The sequence below is a fragment of the Megalopta genalis genome, chromosome 10, assembly GCF_051020955.1.
Source record: "Megalopta genalis isolate 19385.01 chromosome 10, iyMegGena1_principal, whole genome shotgun sequence".
In the NCBI taxonomy this organism is placed as follows: domain Eukaryota; kingdom Metazoa; phylum Arthropoda; class Insecta; order Hymenoptera; family Halictidae; genus Megalopta; species Megalopta genalis.
Window position 1 is genome coordinate 15,624,197 of NC_135022.1, and position 18,412 is coordinate 15,642,608.

The 18,412-nt window shown below is 49.5% G+C and overlaps 1 protein-coding gene across 1 annotated transcript in view; it reads right to left on the reverse strand.

Moving 5' to 3' along the window:
* Nucleotides 1–956: 956 nt before the first annotated feature.
* vvl (ventral veins lacking) overlaps nt 957–18,412 on the reverse strand; it is a 50,548-nt gene continuing 33,092 nt past the window's right edge. The window contains exons 2-3 of the mRNA XM_033469522.2: nt 4,016–4,204; nt 957–1,147 (exon numbers count right to left, since the gene is read on the reverse strand). The gene's annotated coding sequence lies outside the window, so the exon portion shown is untranslated. The remainder of the gene's footprint in view (nt 1,148–4,015; nt 4,205–18,412) is intronic.

The following is an 18,412-nucleotide window of genomic DNA, read 5'->3' on the forward strand; positions in this document are numbered from 1 at the left end:
TCCTTTCCTCCCTCGGCCCTTAAAATCGCGGTCCAAAGTGCGCACCAAATGAATAAAATATGGACGAAGCTGGACAAGGTGTGCCGGCCGTAAGTTTCGTTGAGATCTGTATACTACAACTTGCTGGGATAATTCGTCCCACGGTTCAAGGGCTCGGAACCCTTCACGCTTCAATTAAACTTGTTACTCATGTATCTTCCACTTTCCTAGAATTTCCCAATAGCAACACGTTCCGTTATAAAATAAATCAATCGACGTCGATCTAAGTTTCAATTAACAATATTATTTGGCCAAGCCTGCGTCGCGGTGTCGCCGTTTTCGGTTTTCCGGGAAGGCGTTGAGTTCGAGGGGAACGAAGCGTTAAATCGGGAAGGAAATCCGCGATCGGAGGGACGCGGACGGAGGAGCAGAGGCAGGACCGGTGACAGTTGGGCCGGGATTAAAAAATAAAAGCTCGTTGTAAATCATACGGCGTGTCGACGAGCGCGGCGGCGGCTGCAGACCTCGGCTGGTATCGCGAGGCGAAGATGGGGTGGCTGGGGAGGCGAAAACCCTTTCGTTAATTGCTCGACGCAGATGCCGGTCGTTGCAGCCGCTTTTTACGAGCCGCTCTTTCCCCAGACGCTTTACGAACGGCGCGGAGACGCGCTAGAAAAAGTGAGGATCCTTGCGAAAAGAAAGTCGGGCCTCCGACGAGCCTTCTCTTCTGTTGATGCGGTCACGATTTCGGGAAAATAGTTCTCAAGGTCGTGCGAAGGAATCTTGCGGCGAAGGTCGCTGGACGAGCGAGTTGCGTGGGATTCTTGCGGAGAAAATACTGCTTTCTAAATTTTTGTGTGCCGTTTTGAGTTGCTCGACGAAGCCTTGTTTTCTTTGCAAGGATTATTGATAAAACTGAAAGAACATCTCGCGGGAAATGGAAGATGTATCTGGGATACAGAACAAGAGACAGTCGATTACATAAAATAATGTATTTATTGTTAATACCCCACTTCGCTACAGCGATTAACATTGATTTAACACAATTTATACCGTAATTCTATGTAATGTATGCATTTCCACACTGACACGATGCCTCGCTGCGACGACAGGACCCTGGGAGAAGAACGATCGCTTGCATCTGGACGATACGAGACAAATCTGTAAGCTGCAACATCACAAGCAAAACCCTCTTAGAACATCGAACCCTCGCAAACGGTCGAAAGATCTAGTTCGCGATCGATTTGCAGCAGGGGCGGTGGAGGATGACGATTTGGGATTTTTTGACGGATCGTACCGGGATTTCGTGCGGGATCGGCGGGATTCTCAACGGGCACCGCCTTCCGTGGGTCCGAGAGTGTCCTCGGATATCTCCGAGGCGAGATCTCTTCTTCCCCGAGACGAGGAAGGGGCCAGGGACGGCGGAGGAGGCCACGGAAACGTTATTAATTGGCTACACGATAAAACAGTGTTAGTCCCCATTCGCTGTCCTTCGCTGGACCCCCCCTGGCTTCTCCTTAAGATATGGGGCCACGCGACTTCCAGGCACCTGTGTGCGCCCGTTCTACCTGTGCGTGTGCATGTGCGTGCGCCACGCCGCGCCGCGCCGTGCCGGAGGTCCGCGGGATTCGGGCCCCGCGAAAAGGAACGTCTCGACCTCGCCGAGGATCGCGCGGTTTCGAGCGGAACCGACCAGGAATTTCGGAGATCGGATAGCGAATTCCCACGGGAGAAAACACGATCCACGGGGTGTTCGTCTGATCCGGATCCTGACATTCTGAGACTCTCGTCCACTGCCTTAGCGAATTTTGTAATCAGCGCATCTTCATGCGTTTTTGCAATTCACAGATTTTTAATAGACGGTTCAATGTTTTAGTCGATCCTCGTTCGTGTTATTGGAAGAATTTAACTCTCTGCTGTCACGCTTACTATGCAAAACTGGTGTGCCATACTGGACCACTTAGACTCGGTTCAATGTCTAAACAACTGCCACTGAAAAACTAGCAAAACTGTTGGGACCCGAAAAATTGAGAAAATAATTTGAACATTTTAGAACAATGTTTCCTTCACTAAAACTCGATATCTCACTTATAAGTGGATTGAATGAATTGTTAATTTCATTTTTTTCATGACAATATCATTTTCTCGAAAAGAAAAATATTGGACATTGTTCGTAATTATTTAGTTTGGGATAATTTCGCATTCGTTGGCATAAGTTTAGCATTCGTGGCAAAAATGAATAAGCGAAACGCAGACCGATGAAAACATCAGAAGAATTTAAGAACATTCTTCTTCTTCTTAAAATTTAGAATAGCGTCGACTACTACATTGGGAATCGCAGGAATCTTATTTCTCCATTTTACTATAGTATTTTCAATTCATTGAAGCTACAAAAAGAAGAGGTACATCTTTATTTAACTCTTGTTCCGTACAACTGATGCAAACAATTTTTATCTTGCATAAATATCCGCTGTCTATCGATTATACTGATTTCAGAAGCATTGCGTCAATGCGACATCAACAGACAAATTAAATTGTTCAAAGAAGGGAATAAAGATCTCCTGTCGCATCGTCATCGTAAAGCTCTTGGATTCTTTGCACAACAAAGTAGGACATGTTCCTAAAACTCGTGCGAAGGGTTAAAAAATCTCGACGCCCATTCGAATTCTATAAATTCCAGCGGGGCGCGAGCACCCTCCTACGGCGCTGACTATATTTTAATTTATAGGCGCCGCTAATTAAGTGGTAGCGACGGTCGGCGCGCGAGAGGTAATTAAATTTCGCGCGCGCGAGACGAAAGAAACGGGGAAAACACAAAGGGGAGACCTCGCAGTGGCCGCGTCCACCCCCGTCGTCGTCCGGCTCGTCCTCGGACCGTTCGTTTTTTGCTCGTTCTTCGGTTACAACGCGAATGCCTTGGACCCGCTCCCTCCGGGTCGGTTCCCCCGATCGTGCTTTCCGCTCCGCGCCAGTCCGCTCCTTCTCGATTTCTGTTGCGGCCGGAGGATCGGCGGGTCCTTTGGCTGGCTCGTTACACAGACTCCGGTGTCGATGGGGTATATATATCGCGTGTGTTTCGCGTTTCGTACCCCTATCGGTTCTCGTCGACCCCCTCCTCGCCCCTCCCCCACCCCTCGACCGCTCCCTCTCTCTCTCCCTCGCTCTTCTCTTCGCCGTCTCTCCTCGTTTTTTTGCAATCGCGGTGCGTGCATGTCGGCCGTTGTTGGCGTTGTTGTTGTTGTTGTCCCTCCCATGGACAAGGGAGCGAGCGTATGAGCGCTATAGGCCATAAGGGCTAACAAGGCGATTACTCATGCCTCCCATAAGAAGAAGTTACAAGCGGGTTCGAAGGTTTATTGCGGCAAATGGCGAAATTTGTACCTTGCTAACGATCGGCCGTCTTTTTTGCTCCCCCGTCTCTCGCGAACCCCCTCCCCCGGTGTGTCGCTGTCCCCCCTCGACGCTCCCGGATCGGGTACACGGGTACACGGACCCGCTCTAGTCTACCCTCCACGGTAATAATTAACGAATCGCAACGAGTTGATCCACGAGCCCGCGATTACCCTTCCTCCGCACCGACAGACCTCCAATCGTAAATCCCACGCGGCCTCGAAAATCGCGAACCCTCCGACGTCCTCAGCCCCCTGGACATCGGTCCTCGTGTACCCGCCGAATTATTCGCTACCGTCCTTTGATATTTGGCCGCGTAAATCTTTTCGCGAGAAATCCCTTTTTCGGTTATTATCATTTCTTTCGGAACACTGACCTGGACCTAAGGCGCGTCCATTGTGCTTTTAGTCGAGTGGAAAAAGGCGACATAATACCTGACGAAGAACTATCCTCTCGGAGATCCAAACGAAATACTGCGAATTTCATCGCACTTTTATTAAGCGAGATTAAAATATCGAAAACAGAGGTTTCGTTCAAATATTAATAGTCTTCTGTGTGTTCTTCGGAGGATTCGACAGTGGCCAAATATTTAAGGACCGTAGTTGCGGTAGGAATTTAATTACGAATTCGTCGAGATGCTTCTTACCTCGAATCCGACGACGATCCAGACCGTTTCCATGTTCGAAAATACCGGTGCACCATCGCCCTGCACTTCCGGAGGACCGGGTTGAAGACGCCGATGGCTGCCTCGAGGTGGATCCTGCGCGTCTCGGGCCCTGCGGCTGGCGGGACCGGGAGGGATCCGTGGAACGTTCGATGATCCGAGGTCAGGAAACTGTAATTTCACAAAGGAGAGCCTTAATTTGGGATCCTGCCATTCATAATTACGGTGGCTAACGTCTAAATAGCTTCGTCCCCTTTTCGTCTTGCCTTCCGTATCGCCTGGACCTGCGCCAATTGCTAAACACTCAACCTTCGGTCACTTATCATATATTTAATTGAAATGAATAGTATACTTTCGTTTCGTCTCTACAACGGGTAATCTTGGTACTCGGATCGCTTGTCTTTTTGGGAGGAATCGTATTTTGTTGATCCTCGGACGGCGGAGCATTTTCACAAGCGTACAATTGAATAGAATCATAGTGACTTAAGTCACAATTTCGAAAATATATCTTAAAATGCAACTTATGTATACATACCATAATGTTAAAACGACAAATAAAATAAATTATAAAGTTACAATGAATTAACCGAACTGTAAATTATCTTAACAATAAACTTGGTCAGTAAACGATACGCATGGTAGTAAAAAATAAAACATTTCAGAATGAGGAAAATGCGACTTACGCCGTTACGTTACCAGCTCATTCGATCGACGATGATTTGTGATCATTCGCAGCTTTGTTCAGTAATCTTTCAAGACATACAGGGTGTCCCAAAAATGTCTGACTATCCGGAAATGGCGGGTTCCTCGGATCATTTGAAGCAGCTTCTTCCTTTACAAAAATGTTCTCCGTGGCACCGTTAACGAGTTATTAACGAAAAAAACAGTGACCAATAAGAATCGAGTACGGCTGACGCGAAGCGGCCCAGCCAACCAGCGCGCGAAGTCCAGTTCCGCTCATTGGCTCGGTCGCCTCGCGCCAGCTGAGCTCGCCTCGTATTGGTCACTGTTTTTCGTTAATATCTCGTTAACGGTGCCTCGGAGAAAATTTTTATAAAGGAAGAAGCTGCTTCAAATGATCCGAGGAACCCGCCATTTCCGGATTGCGAGACATTCTTGGGACACCCTGTATATTTGAAGATACTTGTTGTAGATCTATCAGTCTTTCTGTCGTTTCCAATACAGCAGCAATATATTTAATTTAATTGCCAACATTTGAGTAATCAAGTAAACTTCTTGCTGCCTTTAGACCACGTTGAGATTTTGGAAATAATCACGGTATCGACAAATTTGTATCGAAAGTTTCAGCGACTCGAGGGCACAGTTCCAGACCGATTCGATTCGCAGTCCGAGTAAGTTCAAGTTCGAGCAGCTTACACCGCCTCACACCGGGCAACAATGTTCGAGCTTGGTCGGACAGGTTCATAGAAAACTGGTCTACGCTTTCTCCGGCGATTCTGCCGCGGAGTTTCCATTAGTCGCCTAGCTGGCGACAAGTCGATCGCGCTCTCGACACTACAATTAACGCGATTACACGGTACGTTCCACATTACCGGCTAACGGCTACGAATCGAAATAATTATGACATTAGTGACGCAAAGCAGCCGGCTCGATAATGATCGCCCGGATCTAAGCAATGTTGTAGGATCGCAGGTGACAATTACCCGACCAAGCCGGCCCCCGTTTAGCCGTCCACGAAACGAGATTAATCGGCCGATCGCTATCGTCTCCGCGATAGTAATCCCTCTCGCGTACAGATATCGGAGTTCTTCCGGAAAAGCTGCGTGTTTCGCAGCAACGAGGCGAGATTGCGTCACCACGCCCTGGGTCGACCGTCCGCTCCTATCGAAGAGAATGCGGCTCGATCGCGCGGGGATTTTCCAGAGCAGAATAATTTCCACGCCGCGGAACGCGTCACGTACTTGCGCCGCGGCGTCGGAAATGATTTTTTTCGAAAAAGCGGACGCAACGCTCGCGGCGCGTGAACTGTGGACGTTGATCGATCGCGGAGTCTCGCAGCTCTTCGAGGTGGCCTCCTCTTTCCGATGGAAAAACTCCTCGGAGGGAAGGAGCCCGTTTCCACGCTGGCCCGCGCCGAACGGGTCGAGACCCATTAGTCTTCGCCAAGGAGACGCGGGGAAATTCGAGGATATTAATTTAAATCGCATGCCGCCGCGCCGGGGGCCTGGCATCGTAAATAAAGAAGCGGCCGGAAAGAGTTCCAGCGATGAAGTGGACCGACCTTGGCAAACGGGGAGGCGCCGATGGCTGGCCTAATTGATCATCGAATGCGAAATAGAGCGATCGAGCACGCTGTTACCCTTTAAACGGACCAAGCAACTCTTTTCCTGTCGGTTACCACGGAAATTCGGCTAAATTCTTGGCAAGAATATTGCAAATATTCTTGCAAATATTCACAATTTCCTGCAGCTGTCAGCTAGTTCATCGATTCAGGGTTTAAATATCATGTCGCCGTTCCATCCAAAGTATTCTACAAGGATTTTATCCTTGTACAATAATTAGAGGTTTTCTGATTGTAGTAATTTCTTAGAAAGGCAAAATAATTTATATTTGTTGTGTGCCTACATTTACTTGAATGCTAAAATATTGATGACAGAATCTGATTTCGACTTAAAAAAGAAAAGGAATACCATTCGTTCTTAACGCATTATTACTCCAGATTATTATTTAACCTCCATTAAAACTCAAACTCGTCAAAGTGTCGCAAGGGGTTAAAAAAGAAACTGGGACAAATTCGGGAGGAATCCGACTGAAGAAAATAGAAAATTGCCTGTTGGACTGCTTAATTAACGACAGAACATTGTGGAGATTCTTGTGGTAGAGCCTCGCAGAATCTCATCCCCTAAGCGGGCGCAACCCTTTCCCAATCGTCTATCCAGGACACTTTTCTGCGTGTGCAGACTGCCGGAGAAAGACAAAACGGAGGGCGACGGTTGAGATGGCTGGTGCAGAGCGGCTTCTTCTTTCCAACAACGGTCACCCTGGGCCGTTTCAGTGCAGGAGGAACCCGATTCGAAAACTGGATTCCGATGCAGCCTGAAAGAGGCTGCGCACGGACGAGGGTAAGCGGAGCAATCTCTGCTTGCAGCGGAGTCTCCCTTCCGCAGAGAAATGCGAGGTGTTCTGCTAGCAGATACTTCTTAGACTGAGATCCCGCAAAAAAAGATCAACACGAACGATGATTTCGGGATGATCAGACGGAAGAACGAAGAACCAAAACATACACACAGTTAATTAAGACCAAACGAGTCTCTATCTTCGAATATTATAGAAAGTAATGTGTAATAGTGAAGATGCTACATAACTTTCGGGATAAGAAATAATCAATGCCAGGACTGCATAAAATTGTGCTCATAGGCTCTGATTATTCTCTACGGAAATATATACAGGGTGTCCCAAAAATGTCTCGCAATCGGGAAATGGCAGGTTCCTCGGATCATTTGAAGCAACTTCTTCCTTTACAAAAATTTTCTCCGAGGCACCGTTAACAAGTTATTAACGAAAAACAGTGAGGATAAGATAAGGATCGAGTACAGTTGACACGAGGCGGCCCAGCCAACCAGCGCGCGAAGCCCAGTTCCGCTCATTGGCTTGGTCGCCTCGCGGCAGCTGAGCTCGCCTCTCATTGGTCACTGTTTTTCGTTAGTAACTCGCTAATGGTGCCTCGGAGAAAATTTTTGTAAAGGAAAAAGTTGCTTCGAATGACCTGAGGAACCCGCCACTGTCGGATTGCGAGACATTTTTGGGACACCCTGTATAATAAAAGTCGAAGGATTTTTGCGCGATTAGAAGAGAAGTCTGAGTGATGCGCGATACACCCTATATCATCCAAGATGAAGAGAATGCCTCGCAAATGGAAGAAGCATCGTTCGTGGAAGATGCAAAAAAATCGCAGTTGACGAGCAAAGATCCCGTACATTCCGGTTCCAGCACCGCCAAATGTATGATTGCACAGTGAAACGGAAAAGTTTTGGGAAGGACAGTGTCTCATTACACCCACGCAATAATCTCTCGCCGGAATCCTGGTCGTAGATGGAGTAAACCGAATCGGCTTGGTTGGGATCGCGGATCCGGTCGCGGATCCCTCGCGGTACGAGGGCCGACCTCGGGAATCTGAAATCTCGAATCGATAACAAGACAAATTGCGTAGGTACTCGTATAATTAAAGAGCCGGCAGGCAGGCAGGCAGGCAGGCGGGCGGGCAAGCAAGCAGCGACAGTAGGAGCCGCAGGATCGGCAGCAGACCGGGAATATCTTGGATCGCGCAGAATCCCAGTGCCGTGTATCCCGTGGTTCGCGTCTCTCGTGTCCCCGAACAAGGAGCTACGAGGCAGCAGCCTTTCTCGGTCTCTGAAGCAACGGATCAGATAGTGCTCGGTGGTATCGGTGTCGCTCGAGGCTGGTCCGCGCGAGCTTAGTATCAAGTCATCAGAGAACCACCGAAGACCCGGGCTAGAGAGTCAAGGTAGCGGCCGGTGCATCGTCGCTGCGATTCTCTGGTCCGATGATAAATGATACGTTGAAACGTGGTGGGCAGCGCCGGGGAACGGGTCCGCCGATACGGCGCGAAACTTCCTCCCCGCTGGGGTAGCAGTCGGCCAGGGAAACGAACAAGAAGGAGGAAGGCAGGAAGGAAGGGAACGGCGGCTCGAGAACCAGAAAAAAGCGACAGAGAGAGAGCTGGACCGACCAAACACCGGTCTGCACGTTGCAACGCAGACCGGTGACCAGCAGCCGGTGACCAGTCAGAGAATCCTGCGAGTCCCGAAGGCTAGAACTCCTAGGGAATCCAAGCAGAACCGGTCCAGTCGGATCCGGAGCACCCGCTGCTCGCTCGCTCTCCTCGAGAGCTGTCTACTATCCTCCGCCAGCTTGCACGGCCTCTAGACGTCTCTCTCCTATCCCCCAGACGCAGAACCCACTGTCCTGCGCCTCTTCCGTTTCGTCCTGCTGCTTCCTTTCGGCCTTCGTACCCACTTTCTGCCGACAGCCTACCGTAAGCGATCCTCTCCTCGAGCAATCCCTGCAAACTGTCCCAGGTTCTTCGACTTATTGACAGATCGTTCGTTTGCCTGTGTATTGTCTTCCACGGTTGGTCTAATCGTCGCAGAGACAAATCTGAGGCTAACTAGTCACCTACACCCGCGAGAAGCTCCAGTATTTTTATTTCGATCTGACTCTGAAACGACATTGTTCTCTTAACTCCTTTCGCTATTCTTCTAGTCTTTCTAGCAGACTGGATAACTAGCAGTATTTCGTCAGGATTGTTGGAGGAACAAATTTTGGACTACCAAGCCACCTCGAAAAGTGTAATTGCGTGCAACAGTGCACTTAACCCTTTGCATCTAACCTTCTATCGGGACATACGTGTTCTATCTATATATTTCGTACGCCTAATGGGAGAAATGAATCCTGTTTTTCCACAATACACGAATATACCAGTTTAGAATGCATACCACGCACGTATTTGTTTACATGCCTCAGCCCTTAGTTATCCCTCTAAAGGGGATAACCTACACAAGAAAATCAACATTTCTTGTTACTAGCATCTACATGTATGTAAAACTTGACTTCAGATATAACGCAAATTAACGAAAAATAAATCGGACTCCAAAGAGTTAAAATATCTGTTTTTTCCGACATCATAGTAACCCTAAGTCGACACCGTTTCTAAATATTTTGAACACTTTCTGTTCTTCGCAGGTGGAAGAATAATTACAACAGTTTTCCGTCAAAATACTCTATCACATTTAGTAGCAAAAATGAAACTCTAATTGCAATGGAACCTTTTCCACAGTACTGTATTAAAAGCAGAGCGGTACGAATATTCAGGCAACAAAACAATTAGGTTGTTACCAGATTTCGTCATTACTGATCAGTCAAATCATTTTGCATATGGATCGCCTTAAATTTAGCCGACCACGCTGTGACACGTTCTTGAACAACAGAGAGTTCCGACATCGGTGGGTCGGATATTCGAGGTTCTATTGTCGGTACTAAAAAAGTGGAAGCAGAAAGATTTCGGCGAAGCGCAAGAACGCTGCGGTAAAAATGGAATAAATCGACGGAGGGAATAAATTGACACCGAAACGTTTAAACTCGTTCCGAGGTATAATCTAAAAGGATCTCGGTCCAGCACGCTTTCTCCGGCGCTTCAGGTTATCGTCGGGCGGAGGTGTCATCCAAGGATTAAAATATCACCTTGCAGGCCAGTGTACTAATCCCTGCCGATCCTCCGAGACGATTCAAGGCCATCCTAGAACCCGACCGGACGCCCACGCGAGTTTCCGAGCAACTCGCCGGCAAAGTCGTCTAGTTTGCTGGCAGTTTCTCCCCGAGGGCGGAGGATCGAGAACGATTTCGCGGACTAGATTCCGCTCGCGCGATGATCGCCGTCTTTGTCTCCGTCCCCCGCTCCTCCCGGATGATCGAACGAGATACCGGAGCAGCACCTGCGCCCACCGAGCCGAAGGCCTCTCTGTTGCGCGCGCGAGTATCGAGCGGCATGCGGTAACAGCGTCGCGAGATCCTATCTCGCCGGGGAGAAAAAGTCGGGCGTCGTGGACGTCGATGACGCGATTAGGATGGAACGTCGTCGTCGCTGGGTCACGCCTATGACGAATCACCGCGAGAACCATCTAAGGACACCCGCCCCTTCTCTTTCTCACTCCCTCCCTATCTCTCTCTCTCTCTCTCCCTCTCTCTCTCTCGCTCTCTTTCTCTCTCTCTTTCTCGCTATCTCTCTCTCGCTCTCTCTCTCTCTCTCTCTCTTCGATTACTATGTCTATCCTCCTCTCTTTTTCTGTTCGTCTGTCGAGGTTGTGGCACGAGTCGGTGACTGTCGACGAGGCGACAAAAGGTACGCTACCGCCGGCTTCCAGGTTGACCCGTGACCCCTCGGGGATCGATTTCGTCGTCGATCTATCACCATTAGATTCCAACCCGGCGGCTGGAATTTCCAACATCTCCCATAGCACCACGCGTTCTCGTAAACGCCTCTGACAAATTTCAGAACGGTTCCTTTTCTATTCGATCGAAAGGTGGTCCCGTTCGGTGAGGATCGGTATAGCGATCGACTTCTGACAAATTTTGTGAACGGTTCCTTCTCGGTTGCGTCGAGAGACGTGTTGATTCGCTGGAGATCGGATAGCAATCGATCTCGGACAAATTTTCGGAAAGGTTCCATCCTTTTCTCATCGGAAAGCATCTCGGTCATCTCGAGATCGGTATAGCGCTTCGCCTCTAACAAAGTTCAAACAATTCCTTCTTTATTGGATCGAATGATGTCTCGAGACATCGGTATAGCAATAGATCCTTGACAAATTTTAGTACAGCCCCTTTCCTTTGTCATCGAAAAGTGTCTCGGTTCTCTAGAGATCGATGTAGCACCTCATTATTAACAAACTTGAAACGAGATGTATTGAATCGAAAGGTGTCTCGGTTCTCCGCAGATCGGTGTAGCAATCGAGGTCTGACAAATTCCAGAACGGTCCCTTCCTTTTTTCATCGAACGGTGTCTCGGTTCACCGGAGATCGGTACAGCAATCGACCTCCGCGGCAACGGCTCGCGGAAACCCGACACCGTGGATTGTTCTTTCGACGCGATCGCCGCGGAAATCGTATTCGCTCGGTTTTACGATAACCGGGATCGCTGTAAAACCTGCCGATCTCGATCTCCGGCGGCCATTACGCGTGCCGGTTTATGGCGACGATTTAGCCCGACCCCGCGATCGCGCCGGCCGATTGCGGGACCCGGTTCTAATCCGTGACGACTCTTCCGCGTACTACGGCGTTTATAATTTCGTCGCGTTCTCGCACTCGATTCGCCGGGTGATTCGAATTTCCTGTGCCGGGGCTCTCGATTAGATTTTATGCGACGACGGTTTCCTCTCCGCTTCGCCTCTATCCGCCGCTCTTCTCCCGGCAGGACGCTGCCGTGGAGCCGAAAAGGATCGTGCCGAGCGAGAATGCTCGAAGGATTACGTATCCCCCGGTGCTCACCTTCGGCATTCTATCCTCGGCTCGAGGCTCGAGGCTCGTCCTCGCCGCCTCGGCGTCTTCCTACTCGCCTTGCCAACAGGCCGGCCTGCTGCGTGAAAGTTCACGTGCTGATTCTGCGAGCCCCGCCGGCCTCCTCGCTCCCTTTCAAGAGCCCTTATCCTTCGCGGTCCCGTGACTTCATCCCTTTACCATCTAATTAGACCGTCGGAACTTTCAGTCGCCGTGTTCGGGGATGTCAAAAGGCGAGAGGAACGTTTCCGACGACGTTACAGAACCCATTTACGAAGATTTCCTTCGCCGACACATTAAGAGCAATCCGAGCAACCTACTTCTTCCGAACCTAGACCTGTCCATCGAGTTAGTTTATCGGAAAAATGATGCGGAGTTTGACAGTATCTGGTCATCCGACAAATCGTCCGGTAAATTATGGTTTTTCCAGCTCGACAACAGGATGAACTAACAGGATCTGAGAACGATTTGAAGCCGGAGGACGGCAGAGGAGACGTCAAGATCTATGATGTAGGACGAAAACGGACGAACAGATCGAGAAAGAGCAGAAATGGTGTCCGAAGCCGTGGGGTAGGACGCGGAGAGGGAAAAGAAGGACGCACGGCCAGATCGTACGTCTGAGTGGCGTGCGCTCCGGTTTTCCAGTTTCGTCCGCGAGCGAGCGAGCGAGCGAACGAGCGAGCCGGATTACATTCCCGAGATCTTAACGAGACGTAATTACACGGCGAAAGGTACGAAGCGACGGATGCCTTCGGAATATAGCTACTAACACGATAATTGCCGCTATTACGTTCCGAAACGTCGTATTTAACGGCTAAACGGCGTTCGCCTACTAATCGCACGGGGAAGCCCCACTGATCGATCGGAATTGATGCCCCGCGTTACGCGTACCCTTCGCGTAGCCATCGCCATCTTCGCGCCTAATTTCGTCGTTTGTTCCTAAACCGGCAGACGAATGCTCCGTCGTTCGTTCCTCTCCGGATTTACCGTTCCGTGGATTTCCGGAACGCGATTCGAGGTCTGACGATGCAGCGGTCGCGACGCGGTAGCGGTTATCGGACCACCCTGTACATCGGTTCTCGATCATCCGAAATAACTCTCCCCTCTTTCCGGAGCGGGCCCCCCCGAAAAACAGCTAACGCGGCAAATGCGTTTACCTGGCCGGCGTGTAATCCTGTAAGCGCCCCTTATTACGCTCCGCGTGGCCCATTGTCGCCCGATCTTAACTTCTACGGATTATAAACTGTTTCTCGTCCGGCATTAGGTTTTTTGTTCGCCGCTTTTCCGTGCTGCTTCGCTCGCACAAGTCTCGACTCCCGCTGCGAGCAGGCCCGATCGCACGAAACTAGAGCACCCTTCGCTGCTCCACCCTGCGCCGTTCTGTCGGCGACCCTCGGGACACCTAAGAGTCGGCAACCTAAGTGCGCTGCCTTCGATCTCGCGGAGCAAGGATCCTGACGAGCGACAATTACTTTGCGACACCTATCGCGAGCAATCCTTGACACCTTCGATAATCTCGTCCGCCTTGGGAACAGTCTTCGTAGTTCCATTGCTTTCGCAAACGTACATAGATTAACGTGGACAGTTCGTTTTAGTTTCACAGTGTCCGTCCGGCCGTAAATTGTTCACAACTGCGTTTATAGATCATCGAGCAGTCCGACCCAGCATCGACGCGGACGAATTATAGTAGGTCCACTCGCGTAAGCGGTAATTCTATGGTATTAAAAGCGAGGAACAGTACCCTCCTTAAAAAACACGCCTAACCGGAGACGAAAAGGTTGGAATCGAGGCATGATTTTCTGCGGCGCCGCGCCGCTGCGCTCGCCAGTGGCAATTTAGCCGAAGGAATTTCGCAAATAATAAATAATCGCGGGTGGCAGGGGCGGCTTATCGCGGCGCCACGGGGAAAAAAGGAATTCTACGGTGTATCCTTCGCTCCGGAGCGTGGCGGGGCCGATGCACGGATAAAGGCGGATCCATAATTCCTCTTTCTCTTTAGCCTCTCGCGGTCGGCCAGCCGGTAATTAATGAACACCGTGTAGAATAGGGAGAATTATTGCGCGCTTACGGGCCCGCGGTCTCTCTCTCTCTCTCTCTCTTGCGCGTGCGCGGGCGAGTTCTTTTATGAAAGGACCCGAGATTGAAATCGTGACCGCGGATGCGCGCTCGCTCCCGCCGCGATTTATGCTCGTTCCATAAAACCGGCAGAGGACCGCGTCGTCATTGGAGACACGTCGCGCCACCGGTTTTTCGCGGGACCGAGAGCATCGTCTCATCTCCGTTTTTCTTTCTCTCTTCGAGAACACGAGAACAGCTTGCGAGGACCGTTCTGCGTTTCCGCTGTTTGGAAACAAGGTATCGGTGCACTTTCGTCGGTCGCTGGGGTGCAGAGGCAGACGTTCGACACGCGGCGGATCGGACAGCTGCAGAGCCTGGACCCCCGTAAGCGATCCACGTCGCAAGCGGAACGCGGATGGAAGCGGTGGAACGTGGCCCGTCGCGGAACACGCACGTACAAAAACCGTGCGTGGACGGGCGCACAATGCGAGCAAGCGTTGCAACCGCCTCGCACAAAAGACGGCCGACCATGGGACGACCCGGCCGAAACCAGACAAATCTGCTCCATCATCGGACGCCGACAGCCGCGGAACCACCTAACAAGGATCCTGCACGTTCGGGGATCGATGGAAATAGGACGGAAGCGTTGCTAGTCCGCGGGCAGTACGAATTGCGCCTGGAGCATACGTGAAGTAAATGAGAAGCGCAACCTACACTTAATCGCGTTCATCTAATCTCAAATGGAGCCAGCATTTGCATTTGGTCCTCTAAAAGTCGAGTTCCAGAGATTACAATAGTCCACTACTACGAATTTCTACCCTTTTTTTTATCAAAATAGTGGAATCCTACGCTCTAATGAACATTTCCCTTTGCAGCCATTTCAACTCAAAATCCAAAATAGTTTTCCTGTCCTATAGTATTTCCATTTTATATAACCTAGCGCAGTTTATGCATATGAAATTGAATCTTGTGACTCATGCAAAAATAAATTTGGTAATGTTAAAACTATTGTGAAACGTGAAATGACAATTTTTAGCTGTGCCTTAGAGTCACCATTCGACTGCAAAGGGGTAAACTCTCCTTAGTGGGCGCAGCTGACCTGCTCGAGATTGATAAGCAAGGATAATGATCGAAAGGACAGTCTCCGAAGAATAAAATGACTACTCTTCCTATGTTTTCATCGAAATAGTAAGATTCTAGACTCCATTGCAGTCCCGCTATGCCAGTCCAGCTCCGACAGACGTGCTTCAGTGGCACCTAATTCCAACAAGAAAGAATAATTCTGCGACTCAAATCGTTCTCTATCGAATTCAGCATAAACGTCTTAATCAGAAATTCCGTTTCATGAATATTCCAGCGAGCCGTCAGGAAAATCAGCAGAACTTTTCCTGTGGCAATCTGTGCGTAATTGATCTCGACCGATGGGTGCTGGTGCAGGGATCGAGTATCTGTCGCAGGGTGCAGCGACACGGCGGCCCGGCTGGACTAAATGATTCAAGGAAAAAGGCAAACGTCGGATCGCGCGATCGTCGCGCGCTTCTCGCCACGGTTATTTTTGCAATCGCGTCGCGGTACGAGTCCGAGCAACGTGCCGCGACGGTGGTAAAGTTCAAGGCGAGCCTGTGACACCACCGACAAAGGTGTCCGCGAGGAAAAACGCGTGACGCGATAAAGTTCGACGACGAATACAGAGAGGCAAAAAGCCGTGACCGGTGACCAACGTTTCCGCGGTAAACACGTGACGCCGGTGCCGGTGTTCGAATTCACGGAAAAACGCAATTTCAATCGCTGAATCGCGGCTCGAGGATGCGGCGTCGAATTCTGCGACGAGGAAGAACGAAGTCGGGCGAAATGCTGCGGAGGATTTCGCAGGGATTCTACGTGAGTCATCGTGGTCCCGGCGTTGAGAATGACGAGGAAAAGTAACGGCGGCGGCGTGGGGAGGGGAATTGGAGGAAAACAGGCGAAACGGGGAAAAATCACGGAGCGTGCCGGACAAAAATAAGAGAGCGAGGTGTGCCGCGCCCTCGGCCCCCACACCGTGGATATCTCGCGAACAAAGCCGGAAAAGCCAGGGGTGGAGAGGCTGCGCTCGGTTCGGGATCTCCTGGCACCGTTTCCCTCTCTTTTCCACCTCGCTCCGGTTACCGTCTCGTTTCTCGCCTACCGCTGCCGCAGCTAATACGACCGGACAACAATGCGGACCCGTCCGCATTGCACGCGTCCGACCGCTAATTCCTCGCGTTTTTTCGCCCCCTCCCCTCTCCGCCCCTCTTGCCAACCCCGCAAACACCCTGTCCGCCGAGCTAACGCGGACCTTCTCTTTCCCGTTTCTGCGAGCCGATTTCCCTCCTCGCTCTTTTCCTGCGAGACCCGGCTCCGGGCCGGCCTCCGAGCCTCCGGAATTGGATTTCACGAAGGACTTCTTGCGGTAGTCTACCCATCTGCTGGCACGCTCCGTCGAGACGGAGAGAGGCAAAAACGCCCCCGGAAAACCTCTATCCAACAATTGTCATCCGGGGCGACAACATCTTCTGGAGCTGCTTCGAAACGCTGACCAGTCGATGAGAATCAAGCCCGGAAATTGGCGCAATCTCCGGAACAGAGATATTTTGGGTCTTCACATGCGAATTCTAGAGTCAATAGCTTTTTATAGAGCTATTTCATATATCTTGTTCTAGACACTAGGTTTGCGGAACCCGTCGAAATAACGGTTTTTTTTTTACTTACTCGCGGCAAATATCGTAATAACACTCGTTATTACGCTCAGAATAAATGTCTTATTGTTAAATTTATAAAGCAATGTAAAACTTATTCGTAGGATTCACAAAATCGGAGCAGCTGTTAATGCCCTCGTTAATTTAATTGTCCTAACTAGCATTTCTCATCATTCAAAAAATGGAGATTTAAATTAATGAAATCATTCTTCGATAAGTGAAGACTAATATATTCTAGCTTTGCTTAAACGGTAAAAAGCACGCGATGCTCCAAATATGTTGAAATATTCTGATAAGTGCCAAATTAGTAGATAAGACATTTTAATTAAGGATGTCGATGTTAGTACCTTTTCTTTATTTAATTTTATTATATATTTGAAATTCTCGTTCTATAATTGTTATCAAAATGTTATTGTTACTTTCGAAAGTATTATAAGTTTCTTAAAATGTGAATTTTTTCAAGAACTTCGTTAATTTTCCTCTAGGAGTGAATCAATCTCGATCTGTGATCCGAAGAAAATGTGTTAAGGTAACAAACAGGGTGGCGAAATGATTGAAAGCTCGGAAAATATTGAATGATGCCTGATATTCGAGGATCAATAGCTTCTCCTAGATATCTTGTATTTGAGGATGAAGTTTCCCGTGATAAAATTAAAATGAAGAATCTGCGCGGAAAAATAATTAACCCTCCAACAACTGAAGCGCGGTCTTCTGTGGAGTCATTTCTGATTCACAGTGATATTCTACTAATACATATTTGCGACCCCCTCCACTCTTGTTCGCCGTGACTCCGGCGCAGTAGACAGAGAGTTAAAGCCTGTGAAATAGTGAAGGACGAATGCACTCATTTTATATTACCGAATGTTGTCAAAGAGCATCATGCTCTTCATCTAAACTCTTTAACTATCGAACGTGCGATGCCCTGTAGCTGTACAAAAACTGAAAAATAAATGATACCGATTCAACGACTCCATCGCGTCCGTCCAGGCTCGCGTTTTTGGGGATTGTCGACGGGCTTTCGTCGCAAAAGTGTACGTTTTGACGAATCCAAACGAAAAATTGAAGAGGAAAGCAAGAGTCCGTATCGGTCGAGCGGTTCCTCGTCTTCCGAGAACTCGTATCGAACCAATGGAAATGCAAATTTGCGGCGCGGACGGGCGGATCGACGGACGGAAGGGAGAAACAGAGAGGCGTCGGCGACCACTCGGATTGATTTCCGGCGAATTCCGGCAATGCGGTTCCCCGATGTAGGTACTTCCATCAGACACGAGGCCTACACGCGATTTCTCAGCCAATAATGCGGCGTGCGAACCGTTGCTCCAATTGCTGGTACACAAAATACACGAACGTTACCACAGGATCCAAAAAATTGATTTTCAGCACGCGCATCATTGTGCAGGGAAGTATCTAAATCCTCGCGACGATCCCTCCATTTGCGCTATACGATGCGGTCAAATCCGACACGACGCAACCGACGTTTGTATATCAACCGTCGTCGCTTTCTCTAGAACGTCGGGAATAAGAACGTCCCTTAGAGAAATCTAGAGAGATTCAACGCTTCAGATAAATAATC